The 15,185-nt window shown below is 42.4% G+C and overlaps 1 non-coding gene across 1 annotated transcript; it reads left to right on the top strand.

The window, feature by feature from the left end:
* The first annotated feature begins 231 nt into the window (after nt 1-231).
* On the top strand, nt 232-335 carry LOC128592614 (U6 spliceosomal RNA). The gene has a single exon (XR_008381947.1). It is a non-coding gene; the product is annotated as a U6 spliceosomal RNA (small nuclear RNA).
* The last annotated feature ends 14,850 nt before the right edge of the window (nt 336-15,185 follow it).

Raw genomic sequence — 15,185 nt, 5'->3', positions numbered from 1 at the left:
CATCAACTTGCAGGGTTCAGACCTCTCTGGGTCTGGGCTGGTCTCTCAGACCTGATGGAAAAACCTATTGCATGGGGACTGAGCAGCCTTGTGGGAATAAGCCCACGTTGTACCCACTGCTGGAGGGTGTTCACAATCTGGTTGAGTGCAGGGTTGAGTTCCGGGCAAAATTCCACTTTCAGGGAGGACTGAGGAACCTCCAAGAGGTGGCTTCACATGAGAGAGGAAGGAGTGCTCAATCCAGCGGTACATATACTGTGATTGGAACAATACAAAGATTAGCACGGCCCCTGAGCAAGGATGACATGCAAATTTGTGAAGCGTTCCATAGTTTTATTTTGCCTAATAAACACAAGCAATGTAATGTAACCAAATTGTGTGTACCCTTATATTAATCCAAAATAAAAATAAAAAAATAACATCCACAATACTCAAGAGATAAAACTTTTGCAGGAAGCTTTTGGTTTGGACCAAATATAGATTGTCCTCTAGGGATATGTTTGTCTAAGAGCTTTTTTGAGATATTATTGACAAATAAAAACTGTATATATTTTTAAAAAGAAGAGAGAGAGAGAGAGAAAGGAGGTAGGAATAGGGCTGAGTGACAAAGCCTTAGTATTTACAGAGGGTGGCAGGAGGTGTCTGCACGCTGCAGAGTGGTCACCATCCATCCCCTGTTCAATCCCCTGGGCTACATGCCTGGGTCCTAGGGAGAGACACCATGACCAGAGCCTAAAATAGCAGCTTCAACAAATGCTTTAGGTCACTGGGCCCATGTCCCACATTTCACACAATGAAACAGAAAAGGGAGGGAGCCTGTCTCCCCTGCTCTGCCAGAGATCATTGCCCAGCTTTGGCACCCATCAGTGCCTGCTGGACCAATGGACTCGGCAAGAGAAGAAACTCAAAGCCAGAGCCAGACTCTGGGCCAAGAGGGCCTGGGGACACCTGTGAGCCTCTCCCGGGTACTCCCAGAATTACTTGAGGGAGAAAAGGGGACCACTACAGAGCTTCTGAGAGCCGTTTGAGAAAATAGCATATTTAGGTTTATTCAAATAGCTTTAGACTTCTGATCATTTATCATTTTCCTGCCTTTGCAGTTTCAGTTATCATCTGTTTCAAAAGCAATTAATGACAAGAGGTTGCACATTGGTCCGCGGAGAACACGAGAAACAGGTTAGACCAAGACCCAGTCCAACCCTGCTGGGAGGAACAGAACAAAGGAGAAAGCAAGCAGACTTTGCAGACCCTGAAAATCCCAAGAAGGGCTTAAGAAAAAGAATGGAAATGTACTAAACATTGTAGCAGAAGAGGGAGTTTTCAAATTTCATGTGAGAGCAGATGGTATTTAATCATTCAGCAAGATTTATTCTCCCCTTCACCCAGCACACTTACGGAAAATTATTCTTACCTATATAGAACTTGGCCATATAGTAGATTTTTCTTCTAATCTCCTGCATACAAACACCATTAATGCTTTTTGATAAAATGAAAATTCCTAGTCCCTACGGGCCCTCTATTGGCAACATTTTATAGCCATTAGTTGAGTTACTATGTAGGCATTAAAATGGGAGAATTACATTTCTTCTGCCATTCAAGCCCTTTGGGGAATTCAAATAGCTCTTTCTAACCATCAGCACTAATTAGGGAGGTGACACTGTGTTCTAAAGTCACAGCGTGCAGGAGGTTTCTCTAACAGGTCAGGAAACCAATAAGATCCAAATAAAATGGAACTCCCTAGAAACAGAGGACTTGCGACAGAGTCTGTATCCGGCAAACAGTAAAAACACAGCCTCCTCTTGCCCAGAGAAGACTAATCCTCAAAGAATTTTTCTGCAAAAATGATCATGCTAATGACATGGGCACTGTTTGTGCGAGTGCAGAGCCGTTTTACTTTCTTCCTGCCTACGTTCCTATCACTTGGGTGCTTCCGGTTGGATTATTTCCAGTGTCTGTACATGGCTGTGGTGACTGATGTTCTGTCTTACAGTGGGGACCCCTAAGAGACAAGAACCACAGCAGGAGTAGCTCAAGGAGGTGCACAAACTTCCATGTTAGAGGAATGAATCATCAACTATATTATAGAGAGTTTATTTGTCAAACAGCTTTTCTCTCTTCTTTCCATTCTCTGTTGTTTCCACTTCCTGTTTCTTTCCCCCTCTTGGCGCCTCCCTTATCTGTCTAGGAAGCCTCCCAGAATTAAAATTCGGCTGTGCAGGACGCAGCAGGCATGGACACCTGGAGAGCAGAGAGCAGGGCTGAGTGCCTCCCGCCTGCCTTGTTACTCTTCTGCCCACATCTCTCTCTCCTTGATTTCCTCCTTGAGAATAGTCTACTGCACTTCACTTTCCTTCTCCATATCCGGTGATCTCATCTTTAGTGCCATGAGTTCAAGGTTAAAAACAAATGTGCCCAGGTGGCAGAGTTTCCATTTTGATTCTATTGCTTGATCCTAGATAGGAAATCAGATATATTCAGAAATGCACACGGTGTTACAGGTCTCATAGCATCTTTTTAAACTTAAAAAAAAAATCCCACTTCTTTCAAAATTTAAAATACAACTCTCTCTTGGTATCTGTCTCCCCAAATGACTCTGCTGGCTTTAATATACTATTAGAGCAAGTAGAACTTGAGAGATCTAATGTGAGCAAAAAACAATCACATGAGGATCCAAGGGTTCCCTGAGAAGGGGATCTGCAAAGAACTGAGCTGTGGAGTCCATTGGTTCTGTCTACCCATTGTTCCGTCCCTCTGCCTAAGTATATTTTTTGCACATGTAGTGGGTTTTGTGGTATTAAGCATTAAATCTGTCTGTCTGAAGATGGATGCTACTCAGTTTTCCTGGACACTCCCCCCGCAGGTTGTATCAGATTTTTCTTCATGCTGCCATTGCAACCCCTGCATAGCCTAATGGTCACTATCAATGTGTGCACAATTGTAATCTCTGTCACTCAGTAGCTGTCCCTGTAAACCTTGAAATTCCTAAAGACAGACTCATGCTCTTCCCCCACCTCCTACATCACTATGCCCCTAGAAGGACACAACAGCTGCCAACAGACCCTCACTGCTGCACGGGGAGAGACTGGCTGAGAATGCTGGTAACCTGGAGACAGGAGCACGTGACGTGAGGGAGAAGAAAGACTTCAGGAGGGCATGGTCAGTCTGATGCACTTGTGAGAGGTTTTCCATCAACATAACGACGATTTCCAGGAAAATCTTACCATCTGCTTTAACTACCAAGTTTTCTATTTACATTTTTAAAAACTAAATTGTAAACAATCATTGAAAAACATCTTGGTTAATAACACTTAAGAGCTGACAACTTTCTCTTGGGATCTTTGTGTCCATTTCTACACGCTGCTTCTCCGTTTAATTTTTTCCTTTCTTTTCTCCTGTGGATGCCAAAGGTAAACCGAGATAGGAACACTGCTCAAATGAATGAACTAGACTGTCTTACTGTTCATACAGACTTACAGCCTCGGGCACATCTTGAGCTCTGATACATGAAACACAATTTTCTAGAAAACAAAGGCAACTATATTTTACTGGCATCCTCAAAGACAAGCTCTTCACCTGTGTCCTGGTTTAATATGCATTTCTTAATTATTCATCTGTAAGACATAAAATAGTTCATTTTGAAAATAGGCCTCCTTTGGATGTTAAATTGCAAATAAAAGTCAGGAAGAAGTTTACATAAATCGTTTCTGTGAATATGTGTACATAAAATATCTCCTAAAATTTTAACAAGCCAGTGAATAAAATCTTGGGAAGAAAGATCCAAAGATAATCACCCCACCTTGGAATAATTTTATCACAGTCCATCTTCTGTGAGCTTCTTTAGGAATCTGAGGGGTGAGATTAGACTCTCATTATGAAGTGCTTATAACCATCATTTGAGATGATGGGAAAGTAATTTGAAGAATTTGGGGCCTGGTAATGAGTTTCCTTTGAAGTTGAGGAGGGTGGCAGTGGGAACAGAATTTGAGATAATTGCTGGCTGTCTCCAAGGAGTCCGAATGTTGATGAAGCTTCTGTGTTTAATAATTAAAGAGGCTAACCTCAGAGAAGAATGGAGCCACGTTGTCAGTAACCCCTGGACACTTGCAGAGCTTGCCTCTTGGCCTGACAACCCACTTTACTTTGCCTCCTGCCTCTTCCTTTACTCCCACCTCTGCTCTTGCTGTCTGCCCACCTTGGGTACTGAGAACAACAGAAAGCATGAGGAAGAGGGAAACCCTGCTTAGGAAACTTGGCTTTCACAATGCAGTACACTGAATTTGTACGATATACACCTTTGTGCCTAAGGTCCCCTTTTGGAGAAGAACCAGACCAAGGATACTTCTTCCAATTCGGAGATTTAGTCCAGTTAATGCATCCATAAAAGACCTTTTCTTAGGAGAAAAGTGCAACTTTGGGTGTTGCATTAGAGTGAAGGTCCCCTGAGTCTAATAACTGATTCATTCACGCATTCATTCATTCATTTGAATCTGTTGCTAGATTCAGAGGAACTTCCCTCCAGCTAATATTCCTCATGTCATGCTTGGAATATTCTCCCAGGATCTGCTACCAAGAGAACTCCGAGTCCATTTCCAGTGTTCAGCATTTGGCTGGGAAGCCCTCAGTCCAGTTGAAAGTGCCTCTTGACACAGCTTTGAATTCTAATGGAAAACAGAGAGAAATGTGCTCGCTGGCCATGTTAATTCTCAGAGCATCCCTCTGGTCAGAGGCATTTGATAGCCATGCTAGCAGAGGACCTGGAAGAAACGGAGAATGATAAGCATGGTCACAGATTGCCCAGAAAGCAAGGTCAAAGGCCCAACCTTACCTCAGCTAATGACATTAGCAATTTCTATTTCCAAATAAGGTCACATTTTGAGGTACTGGGGCTTAGAATTTCAATATATAAAATTTTAGAGAATGCAATTCAAACCATACCAGCTAAGTCAGTAATCCCAAGTCCTGACCTGGATGGGAGGGAGTCCTGACCTATTGGAAGCAGAGGGGAACTTCAACTTCCACCTCAGATAATTCCTTCCAGACCAAGTCTTTCGGCTTTGCTGTAGGTGACAGTCTCACAAAGTTCCCTGCTCCCTTTGTACCCCTCCCACTGGCCAGACACCCAGCCTGCTGCTGGTTGTCCCCACCCCCAGAGCCAAGGAGGGGCAGGGGACGAGTGGGTTGGAGAGAGATGCTGTTTCTCCACTTCTCTTGGCTCGCTTGGAATTTGGGCCCTGATAAGTGGGCCAGCAGAACATCTTTTCTGGGTGTCAAGTTATAAGACCAGGGGAGCTCCAAAAATCACTGAAAATGAAATAATATGTGGTCTGGACAATTAGGTTCAAGAACTTATACTAGAAAAAGTGTTACATACCTCATTGTTGAATATTACTTTGGTCACCTTGGAAATACTCCCTCCCCTTGGGAAGCTATGCAATGATGATGGAGCCTAGACTGCTGTCATCCTACAAGGTCTGACAAGTTCACAACCTTGCCACCCTGTGCTTATGTTGCCAGCACTGTATGAACAGCTTGGTAAGGTTCCCTAACCTTACTATATCAGTGTCTCACAGGTGGCAGGTGGTGTCTCCCTGAGTGGCGTTCGTTACTGTTGTTTCATGGTTTGTGTGCCATACAATGACAGCTCTGATGGTCATTCCAAAAACAAAAGTTCCAAGATTGCTTTGAAGGGTGGACTAAGTACTGGCCTTGGTGCACAGCTTCCCACAAGGAGTTAAGTGCCTTGAAGGTGACTGTAGTGATATTCAACAATGACACATGTAGGACTTTTTCTACAATGAGTTCACAAAGTTAACTGTCAGACAACTGCATTTACCAATATGGGTGGGATTGCACCGTCCTCTGAAAGCATATTCTAGTAACAACAGATGTTGATGTCTCCCCGCTCGTCTCCACAGAACAGATCCCACCAACTAAAGGATTTTGGATTTGTAGAATAGGGTTTTCAAGGTTGGGGCCAACATTTAACTGCTCAGAGCAATCAAAGCAAGACTGAGGCCTGCTTCCAGTCTTCCTTCTCTGCCCTGCCTGTACCCGCTGACTACGTCCTACTCCCCTTAACAAATGGGGAGGTGAGTGTTAACAATGTGAAGATAGTTCCAAATTATTTCATAGCTCCAGGCTCCTGCAAGTATAGCCCTGCCCAGGATATTCCAAATTCAGTGAACTAGCACCAGGAATGATATTTCCATCTGCATCAACATAGTTATAGGAAAATGGATTTGGGGCACTGAATGTGATTTTTAAAATGTCATTCCCAGAAGCTGGACATTTGGACTCCACTGCATCTTAAGAGAACATAAATCTTCAAACTGACAAACCAGTAACAAAAAAAGCACCTAAAAGGTGATGTGATAAATTAAAATTTTCTTTTATCATTTTTCTAATTTTCTAAACATACCTACAGGTTGAAAGCTACTCACCATTATTTCTTAGGATAATTTATTATTTCAATGATAACAGGAGATGCTGCCTACAAAAATAAAAACTGGCACACCTCAAGGGACTGGCCCCTGTCTTTACATACCCATACATTTACTTTTATCTATTTATTTTTCAATCTTTTTTTCTTTACTAGACTGTTATATTCAGAAGCCTGAAGCCATGGATCAAAATAACAAAAACACAAACTCTTAAGAGATGGCTCAGACAATACAGTCTACTGTAAAGGACTTCAAGAAATACCTGAGCAGGGGAGTAAAACAATAGATATGATCACAGCCTCCTTCTGGAATGAAGTTAGCACACGTCTCCCAAAGCTTTTGCCCTCTAAAGCAGGCGTCCTCAAACTTTTTAAACAGGGGGCCAATTCACTGTCCCTCAGACTATTGGAGGGCCGGACTATAGTTTTTAAAAAAAAAACAACTATGAACAAATTCCTATGCACACTGCACATATCTTATTTTGAAGTAAAAAACAAAACGGGAACAAATACAATTCACACGGCTTCCTGTGGCCCGCGGGCCGCAGTTTGAGGACGCCTGCTCTAAAGCATTAACTCATCTTCCAGCTTGGCTATCCAGCCCTGCCTAGCTCCAAAGAGCATTGTTTCTTAATCCCACCTAAAAGCAGAGCTCCCTGTGATGCCAGCGTCTTCAGCTCTGCTCATTGTCCCTGCCTGCCTCCCAGGGTGCCTTCGTGCACTCCATGATATTTATTTCTCTCTGTCTGAACTGCTGGCTGGTGAGCAGGCTGTCTCAGACCGTCTAGAGAGCAGGAAGCAGATGGAAAATAAATACAGCGGAGGAGCTGTGGGGGCAAAGCTACAGACAGGACAAGAGGGCCAGGAAATAAACAAACAGGAAAGAGACCTACTGGTCTTTCCGTCTTTCATCCCTGGCTCTGATAAGACTTAAACAGCAAGACGCCGGCTGGGCTCGCTTTCAAATTCTTCCCAGCTTCTACTTCGGGATAGTTTTTTCCTTTGAGAACTCTCTCTCTCTGCAGTTTTTTAAAAGGATGATTAAAATAAGCTCTCAATAAGTGATTACAACTCATTTCAAATGCCATAGTCATTATTACATTAGAGATGTATAGCATGCAAGATTTGAAATGATCTTCAACACACATATTACATATACATAGTGGGCAGAAACAGTGACTTAGATCTTATATGTATTAAAAACAAGGCGTCGGGACCAGGACTAGGACAGATTTTTAAGTCATTGGAAACCATGGCGGTACCGCCTTCCTCATTCTGCCAATTCTCACTGTCCCTGGTCTCTTCTTTCCCACTTCCTCTTCAGAGCCAACTTTAATGAAACCATCTGACCCAATCCTTTACACTTAAAGGATAGTAAACTTAAGTCTAAGCATTATCTGTGACTGTAAGCCATTATTCTTATTGCAATACTTTATACTCAAACCCAATTCTGTTTAATTTTCCTTGCTGAAAATGCCTTCCTTAAAGCTTCTTACTTCTGAGCCCTGTGGCTCAGTGGGTAGGGCACCGGCCCCATATACCAAGGGTGGTAGGTTCGAACCCAGCCCTGGCCAAACTGCAACAAAAAATAGCCAGGCGTTGTGGTGGGCACCTGTAGTCCCAGCTACTCAGGAAGCTGAGGCAAGAGAATCATCTAAGCCCAGGAGCCGGAGGTTGCTGTGAGCTGTGTGACGCCACAGCACTCTACCAAGGGGCGATAAAGTAAAACTCTGTCTCTACAAAAACAAAACAAAACAAAAAACTACTGTGTGATGTCATCAGGACTCCCATCTCACCCTCAAACCAAAATCCTTTCTCTCTGTGTTTGCTTGGGTGATGGGTACAAACAGTTTTGGAACTGGATCACCTAGGTCTAAGTCCTAACTTCCCCGCACACTAGTGAGTTGGATGAACTTATCAATATTTTTCAGTCTGAGCCTCAGATTCCCTGTCTGAAAATTGAGGATGATAACACTACCTTCTTCAGAGGATTGTGCTGAAAATTAACTGTGGTAAAATGAAAGCTCTTGGAACCATGGCAGACACTTGAGGACTAGCTAACATTATTATTGTCATTACATGGTCAGAAATTATCAATGTGAATGTATTTTTCTTGAAATTATAGAAATGAAATGTTTAAAGCAACTGGCTGCACAGAAAATGATAAATTAAGAAATCTTGTATTTCTTAAGGTCAGCTTCTTTTTACAGAGCTCTGTCTCCAAGGTTGTCTAATATCATGTAAGACTAGTCAAGTTTTTTAAAAGGTGTAGTATTTTAAAGAATCACTAGGTAGAAATAGATGTAGAAGAAGAAAGTCTCTTAAATTTTCATCTTTTTTCCAGTATAGAAATAATCATCTGTTATTACTAATCTAAAACCTTAATACATTTAGTCCATCTTGATCAGTAATGCTTTGTTTCTATAAAATCAGTTTCACTCTCTCTCTGTTAATGTCAAATGTTACTGAATAAGAAGGGTTTTTTTGTTTTTGTTTGTCCTTTGGTTTTTTGAGACAGAGTTTCACTTTGTCACCCTCAGTAGAGTGCCTCCACATCATAGCTCACAGCAACTTCAAACTCTCAAGCTCAAGTGATCCTCTTGTTTCAGCAGCTGGGGCTACAGGTGCCCACCACAAGACCTGGCTAATTTTTTCTATTTTTAGTAGAGATGGGGCTCTCTCTCTTGCTCAGCTGGTTTCAAACTCGTGAGCTCAAACAATCCACCTGCTTTGGCCTCCCACAGGGCTAGAATTACAGGCATGAGCCATGGCACCTAGCAGAATAATAAATTTTAGTGAGGGGAAAGAATGCCATTGAGTAAGTTAGCAAAAGATGGAAATAGTCTACTTCAACTTAAAATAGTTTTGCAACATTTCGCATCTATAACATGGCACACTGGCCACCAAAGGAGGAAATTGTTTCTACTAGACAATGTTTTCTGACTGTGATAAGACAAGTCCTATTTTTTCAAAATCTTTTTGTTATCATAGGTCTAGGCCATCTAACAAGATGTTCTTTAGCAGCAAGGTCTTATCTCAAGCAAATCCTTGGAGGGAAGGAGCAGAGAAGGTTGTACCCTCTAAAAGTCCATGTAAATGGCATCCTGCTTGCTCTTCACAAATAAAGCAATAGGAAAGGATTAACTCTGATGTAAATTAACTGAATTTTTATTTTATATTAAGTATAAACTTGTTACAATTAAAATAAGTTTTTCTCTTCAGTTGTGCCTGTGAAAGGGTAGTTTGAAGAACAGTGCACTGGGAGTTACCTCTCTAAGGGGACAGGATCGAATCAAACACCAAGTCCAGCCAGGCTTCCTGCCTTATCCTCCTGGTCCTCCCCAAAGCTCAGATCAGAATATTTAATTATCTACAGAGGATGTTCTATGGATTAACTGTCAAGTGCTTGAGGCTATTAACTACTTGATAAATGCTAATGAGACGAGTCAAAGGAAGCTGGTATTGTTTGTTTACCTGATGTATTTTACTCCATGTAACCACCTTAGTTTTATTATTATTTACAGAGACAAGTTTTTAAATTTTATTGCAACTCCGCATTGTCCTCTAAATACTCATCATGTTTTAATTATAAACTCTTGAGTTTTCAACTAAAGTTACTGAGTCAATCTTCAGAGGCTGTGTTCGGATCAGAGAGGAGGTAATCTGGCTAAGCCTTAGGTTTGGCTGCTAATCACCCAAGGCATAATAAGCCTGTGAGTTGTAACAGAGACATTTTAATAGTTACTTTAAGGAAAGCAGATCAGCTGGGAAGAAAAGCCAGGCTGAGTTGGAAAGGATGGATGACGGACGACTATATTTAATCTTCAAATTAAATCCAGCAATTGGACCAAAAATCCTATAAGTACTTTAGGACAAACTATAGGAAATATAGACATTTCAGTTTCTTTGATTTCCATCTTTCTAACTCTAAATGTATTTAGAACAAGCAAGACAGGAGTCACTGCAAATGTCTCTCTCCTAAGGGGATAGCTGGGGAAACCAGCTATCCCCTTTATATTTAATATTGGGCCCAACTTTAATATTGGGCCACACAATATCTAGTTCCATTCCTACCTTGGCCTTGACTCATTCAGGGTTCTCAAGCAGGTCCTTGAACCTGTATGTCTATCACATTCCTCAACTCCACCTGTAAAAATAAAATAAAAGCAACTGGCTAGTTCCTACTTCACAAGGAAGTCATAAAGATTAGAGTTAGAACACTGAACTTCAAAGATGAAAGGCTCAATATAAATTCCAAGCATTATTGTCAAGACCTCAGTGTGAATTGACAGAAATGTGCTGCTTAAGCAATTGCTACTTGTCGGCAGATCTAAACCACAGTGACCTTGATATGCCCGGGACCAGGAGGCACATTTTCTCAGAGCCGATGTCATTCTCTTAATTTTCCATACTGCTAGCCCTCCACAGTCTCTCTTCTGGTTTCTCTGAAAGACGAAGGCTACAATGTAATGCAAACTTCCTATACCCACCCCACTCCGTACCACACAAAAAGAAAGAAACATTTCCTCTGCACCTATGATTGTGCTAAGGATTGAAAATATAGAAATTAATATACTGCCTTTGCCTCTTCAGAACTCACAATTAAAATAGGGGAACTATGCCTATGAGAGAGATGGGTCTGTCAAAAGCATAGAACACTCCAGAACAAGATCTTTCACCCAAAAAGTCCAACAATTTTGTAGCTAACTTTTGTTAGCAATGACTGTATTAAGCTATGACGTGTACCATGACAAATCAAACTCTTGTACGTTTTCCCATGAATAGACTAGTGTTCCAAATTCTTACTGAAGTTACTTGTTAAAGGCCTAAGGAACTAGCTCCATCACTCTCAGAATCACTAGCTCCATTGCTCTTAGAATCACTCAGCTCAAAGGGCTCCTTCATCTCAAATGAGAAGTGCTTATACCAATGTTTGACTTGTGAGAAGCCTCAAGATGATTTTAATGTGGCCAGGGAGGGTAGAGAATAGAATACTCTGTGTGTGTGTGTGTGTGTGTGTGTGTGCGCGCGCGCGCATATACTCACATGCCTAATTGTCCCTTCCCTGCCTTGGGTTCCCCGACTTCCTCCTGACTGTTTGATAGTGAATAAATGACTTACAAATTCACATGCTGCCTGGGAAAGGTTGCCAGTCTCAGTCTCAGTCATTTGCAGCAGCTATTCCTACCCTGTTTTGAAGATCCCAGACCCTACCTCCCTCGGAAACCTAATTTCAACATCTGATCCATTTAAACTGGAAACCTCCTATACGGAAATGGAGAATGTCAGCCTACTTTCCTAATAACTTCCAGGTAACTTCACATTTTTACTTTTTTTCCAGCTTCTATCATTAGAGGTTGATTTTCTTCTCCAGATCCCCTCCAGTTCTTTCCATGTATCTTTTCAAAATACAGATTTAAGCTAGCTGGAGAAATGTGGAAATCCATTTCCTCATACATACAATGAGACAAGATGATTGCCAAGATTCCTTTTTGCTCAAAGATCTTTATGTTGTTGTTTTTTGGTTTGTTTGGTTGGTCTCTCTCTCTCTCTCAAAGATCTTAATTGCACAATGCTCTAAGACAGGGATTGGCAATCTTTTTCTGTAAAAGGGCAGGTAGCTTGATGAGGTGATCTTTCAACTTTGCCACTGTAGGGCAAAAGCGGCCATAGACAAGACATAAACAGATGATCACAGCTGCGTTCTGATAAGGCTTTATTTACAAATGCACATGGCATGCCAGGTTTGCCCTATATAATGCCTTAGTTTGTCAACCCCTGGTCTAAGGAAAAAACCCAAGCCCTGTATCTCCACACCACCCTTCCTGTCCCGTGTTCCGGCTCAAATTTTCTGAAGTGACTTACAACCATTCCGCAACTGGAAATCCCTCAATTGCCTGTGTACACACACGCATGCTAACATGGGGTGGGAGTGGAGAGCAAACTTAAAAAGCAGAATGTCTTCTGCTTTGTTTTGCGTTTACATTAACCCATTCCTGACATTCAGGATGAGTGTGGCCCTACATTTTGACTTACCAATGTTTAGAATGGTTTTTATTTCCTGGGCCACGTTTACCAACAGCTCTGAACAGACAGTGAATGGAGAACGGAAGCAGGGCCTACAGATCAGCAGCCTCAACATCTCCTGGGGCTTGTTAGGTGTGTAGCATCTTGGCCTTGTTCAGGCTCAGAAAACAACACCCCAAAATGAAGGCCTCAGAAGGTTTGTTCTGACCTTCTGCCCACCTCTCTCTCAGTCCCATTCTCCCTGAGGTAGCCATAGGAATTAGAACTGTCTTCACCAAGACAGGTCATAGAAACCAGAATCCCTTTTTTCCAAAGCCATGCACAAAAGCTAAAAATATTACCCTGTTTGTCTAACTTTCTGTATAAAAACCGGCCATAAACAATTTATCTGACCTATCGTGTTTGACTGGAAGGTCATAAAGCCTCCCTTCTAGAAGGAATGAATGAATGCTCAGTGAGGTCAAGAGGAATCTAGACAGGCCTTATTGGGTTTCCCCAGCCAGTCTATTCACTTTAAATCATATCCTTTTTGTCTGGCCATATTTTTATGGAAGGCTTGGTGAGGGGAAATTGGGAGGCTCAGGTGGGAGGATCACTAAGAAGTCAGGAATTTTAGGCCAGCTTAGGCAACATAGTGAGATCCCATCTCTACAAAAATACAAAAATAAAACATTAGCCAGGCATGGTGGCATGTGCCTGTAGGCCCAGCTACTGGAGAGACTGAGGCGAGAGGATTACTTGAGCCCAGGTGTGGAAGGTTGCAACAAGCTGTGACTGCACCACTGCCTTCTATCCCTGGTGACAGAGCAAGACCCTGTCTCGAAAAAAGAAAAAAAAAAAATTTACATGGCTGTCCATACTTTGTTAAATCTAAGCATAAAAATGGACATTTTACCTTGTATCAATGGGTCTTCATTCTGAAGAATTTATTCCCATATATACATTAAATAAATTTGTATGTCTTCTCTCCTATTAACTTGCCTCTTGTCCGCAATTTTCAGTGAGCGCTCAGAGGGCAAAGGCAAGGTTTTCTCTTGGCCCTTACAGGCCCCACCTCACACCTACTGACCCACCATCTCATTGGAAGCAGATCTCCTGGCTCATGGCATTTACGAAACACTATCGGTCTTGGCAAGAAAGAGAAGTCAGCCGCAATGGAGAGGTGTGGATGGAGGGACTGCCTAGTGGGGTGCAGCCAGAGGTAGAGGGAACTTTGGACGAGCAACAGCTGAGGCCATTACAGCACTTGGAGCTGAAGGGCCAGGAAGGAGAAATGGTGATACCCCTGAGTTCATTGTGCACTGGAGTCCCAGACGAGGGTCAGCCTGGCAGAGCTGTCTTCAAAGAGAAAGCAGCAGATTTTAGAGACACTTCACCAAAGCAAGGAGTGAATAAAGAAGTAATTCCCCAACCTGTCTCCTCTCCTGCCCTCGGGCCATTGCTGGTACCTCCCATTGGCCAAACCCAGACAGAAGACGGTGCCAGGGGCCCAGGAGATGTGTGGGCTCTAGGGTACAGAGCAGAGAAGGAGGGGAGGGCTGGAGAGTGATCCCAGTTGAAGTCTGGCTCCCCTGGGACCCTGAGCCATGTCCCTCCAGCTGGTGGTCACCATCTGCCATTGGCTCTTGCACTGGTAGTTCTGTGTCCTCAGTTAACACAGTGAAGTTGGCTTTCCCTCTTATTCAGAATGTAAAATCGCTCAACTTCTATTATTATTATTCTTCAAACTAAAACACCATTAAAAAAACCTTTACATATCTCCCTGCCACCTCAAGAAAACCAGACCCCAAAGTTGTTCCTAGTTACTGTCACCCCCTCATCCCAATTAAATGAAAACATGAGAGCAGCCAGGCCTGGGAAGGATTGCCTGCCTTAGCCAGCCTTCAGCTTGGCTCAGAGAAGGTGGCTTTTCTCTCTCTTCTACCTGCAGCAAATTCCTTGAGATCATTTTCAAATAAGACTTCCCTTGTTGGGGTGGCTCCTGTGGCTCAAGGAGTAGGGTGCCGGTCCCATATGCCAGAGGTGGTGGGTTCAAACCCAGCCCCGGCCAAAAAAAAAAAAAAAAAAGACTTCCCTTGTTTCCTGGCATACATGATGGATCAAGTTACTTCTTTGTAAAATGTAAAAATCAACAGCCTTGAGAAGAATGAAAGAAAGAGGCAATAAGGAGTCGTAGAATGAAGGGTCGGCCTTAGTTTCCCTGTCCTTAGGCAAATAACTTCTTGAGCATCAATATTTAAAATGGAGTGTTAAAATAGTACACAGGAGACTGTTAGATTGAAGCAGCTCTAGGGCCCTGTGTTCTTATATAAGAAAATTGAAACCCAAGTCAGCACAAATGGTCATGGCTGGGAAAGGAAACTTAAGTTTTCCCAATTAGATACCCCCAACTAACCTCTAAATAGGGACTTAGAGGTTATTGCTCCACTTGAACCAGAGAAACATTTTCTTTGCCTTGATTCCTACTTCAACTTAGAAAAACCTCCCCCAAACCTCTCTTCGTTATAGCCCCAAACCACCTGCAGTCTGGAGCTGCCTGATTCATGGATCACTGTTGAATAAACTCTTCAAAATTTGAATGTGCCCCAATTTATCTTTTAATAGGGGTATGATGTATATTGCAGATAATAATAATGGTACCTATCTCACATCGTGTCTTTAAAAGGAAGGAAAAAACAGTGCATTAAAAGAAAAGAATGAAAAGATGTATAAAAAACTC

Source organism: Nycticebus coucang, chromosome 1 (genome assembly GCF_027406575.1).
Source record: "Nycticebus coucang isolate mNycCou1 chromosome 1, mNycCou1.pri, whole genome shotgun sequence".
Lineage (NCBI taxonomy): Eukaryota > Metazoa > Chordata > Mammalia > Primates > Lorisidae > Nycticebus > Nycticebus coucang.
This window is presented reverse-complemented; position numbering and strand designations above follow the sequence as displayed.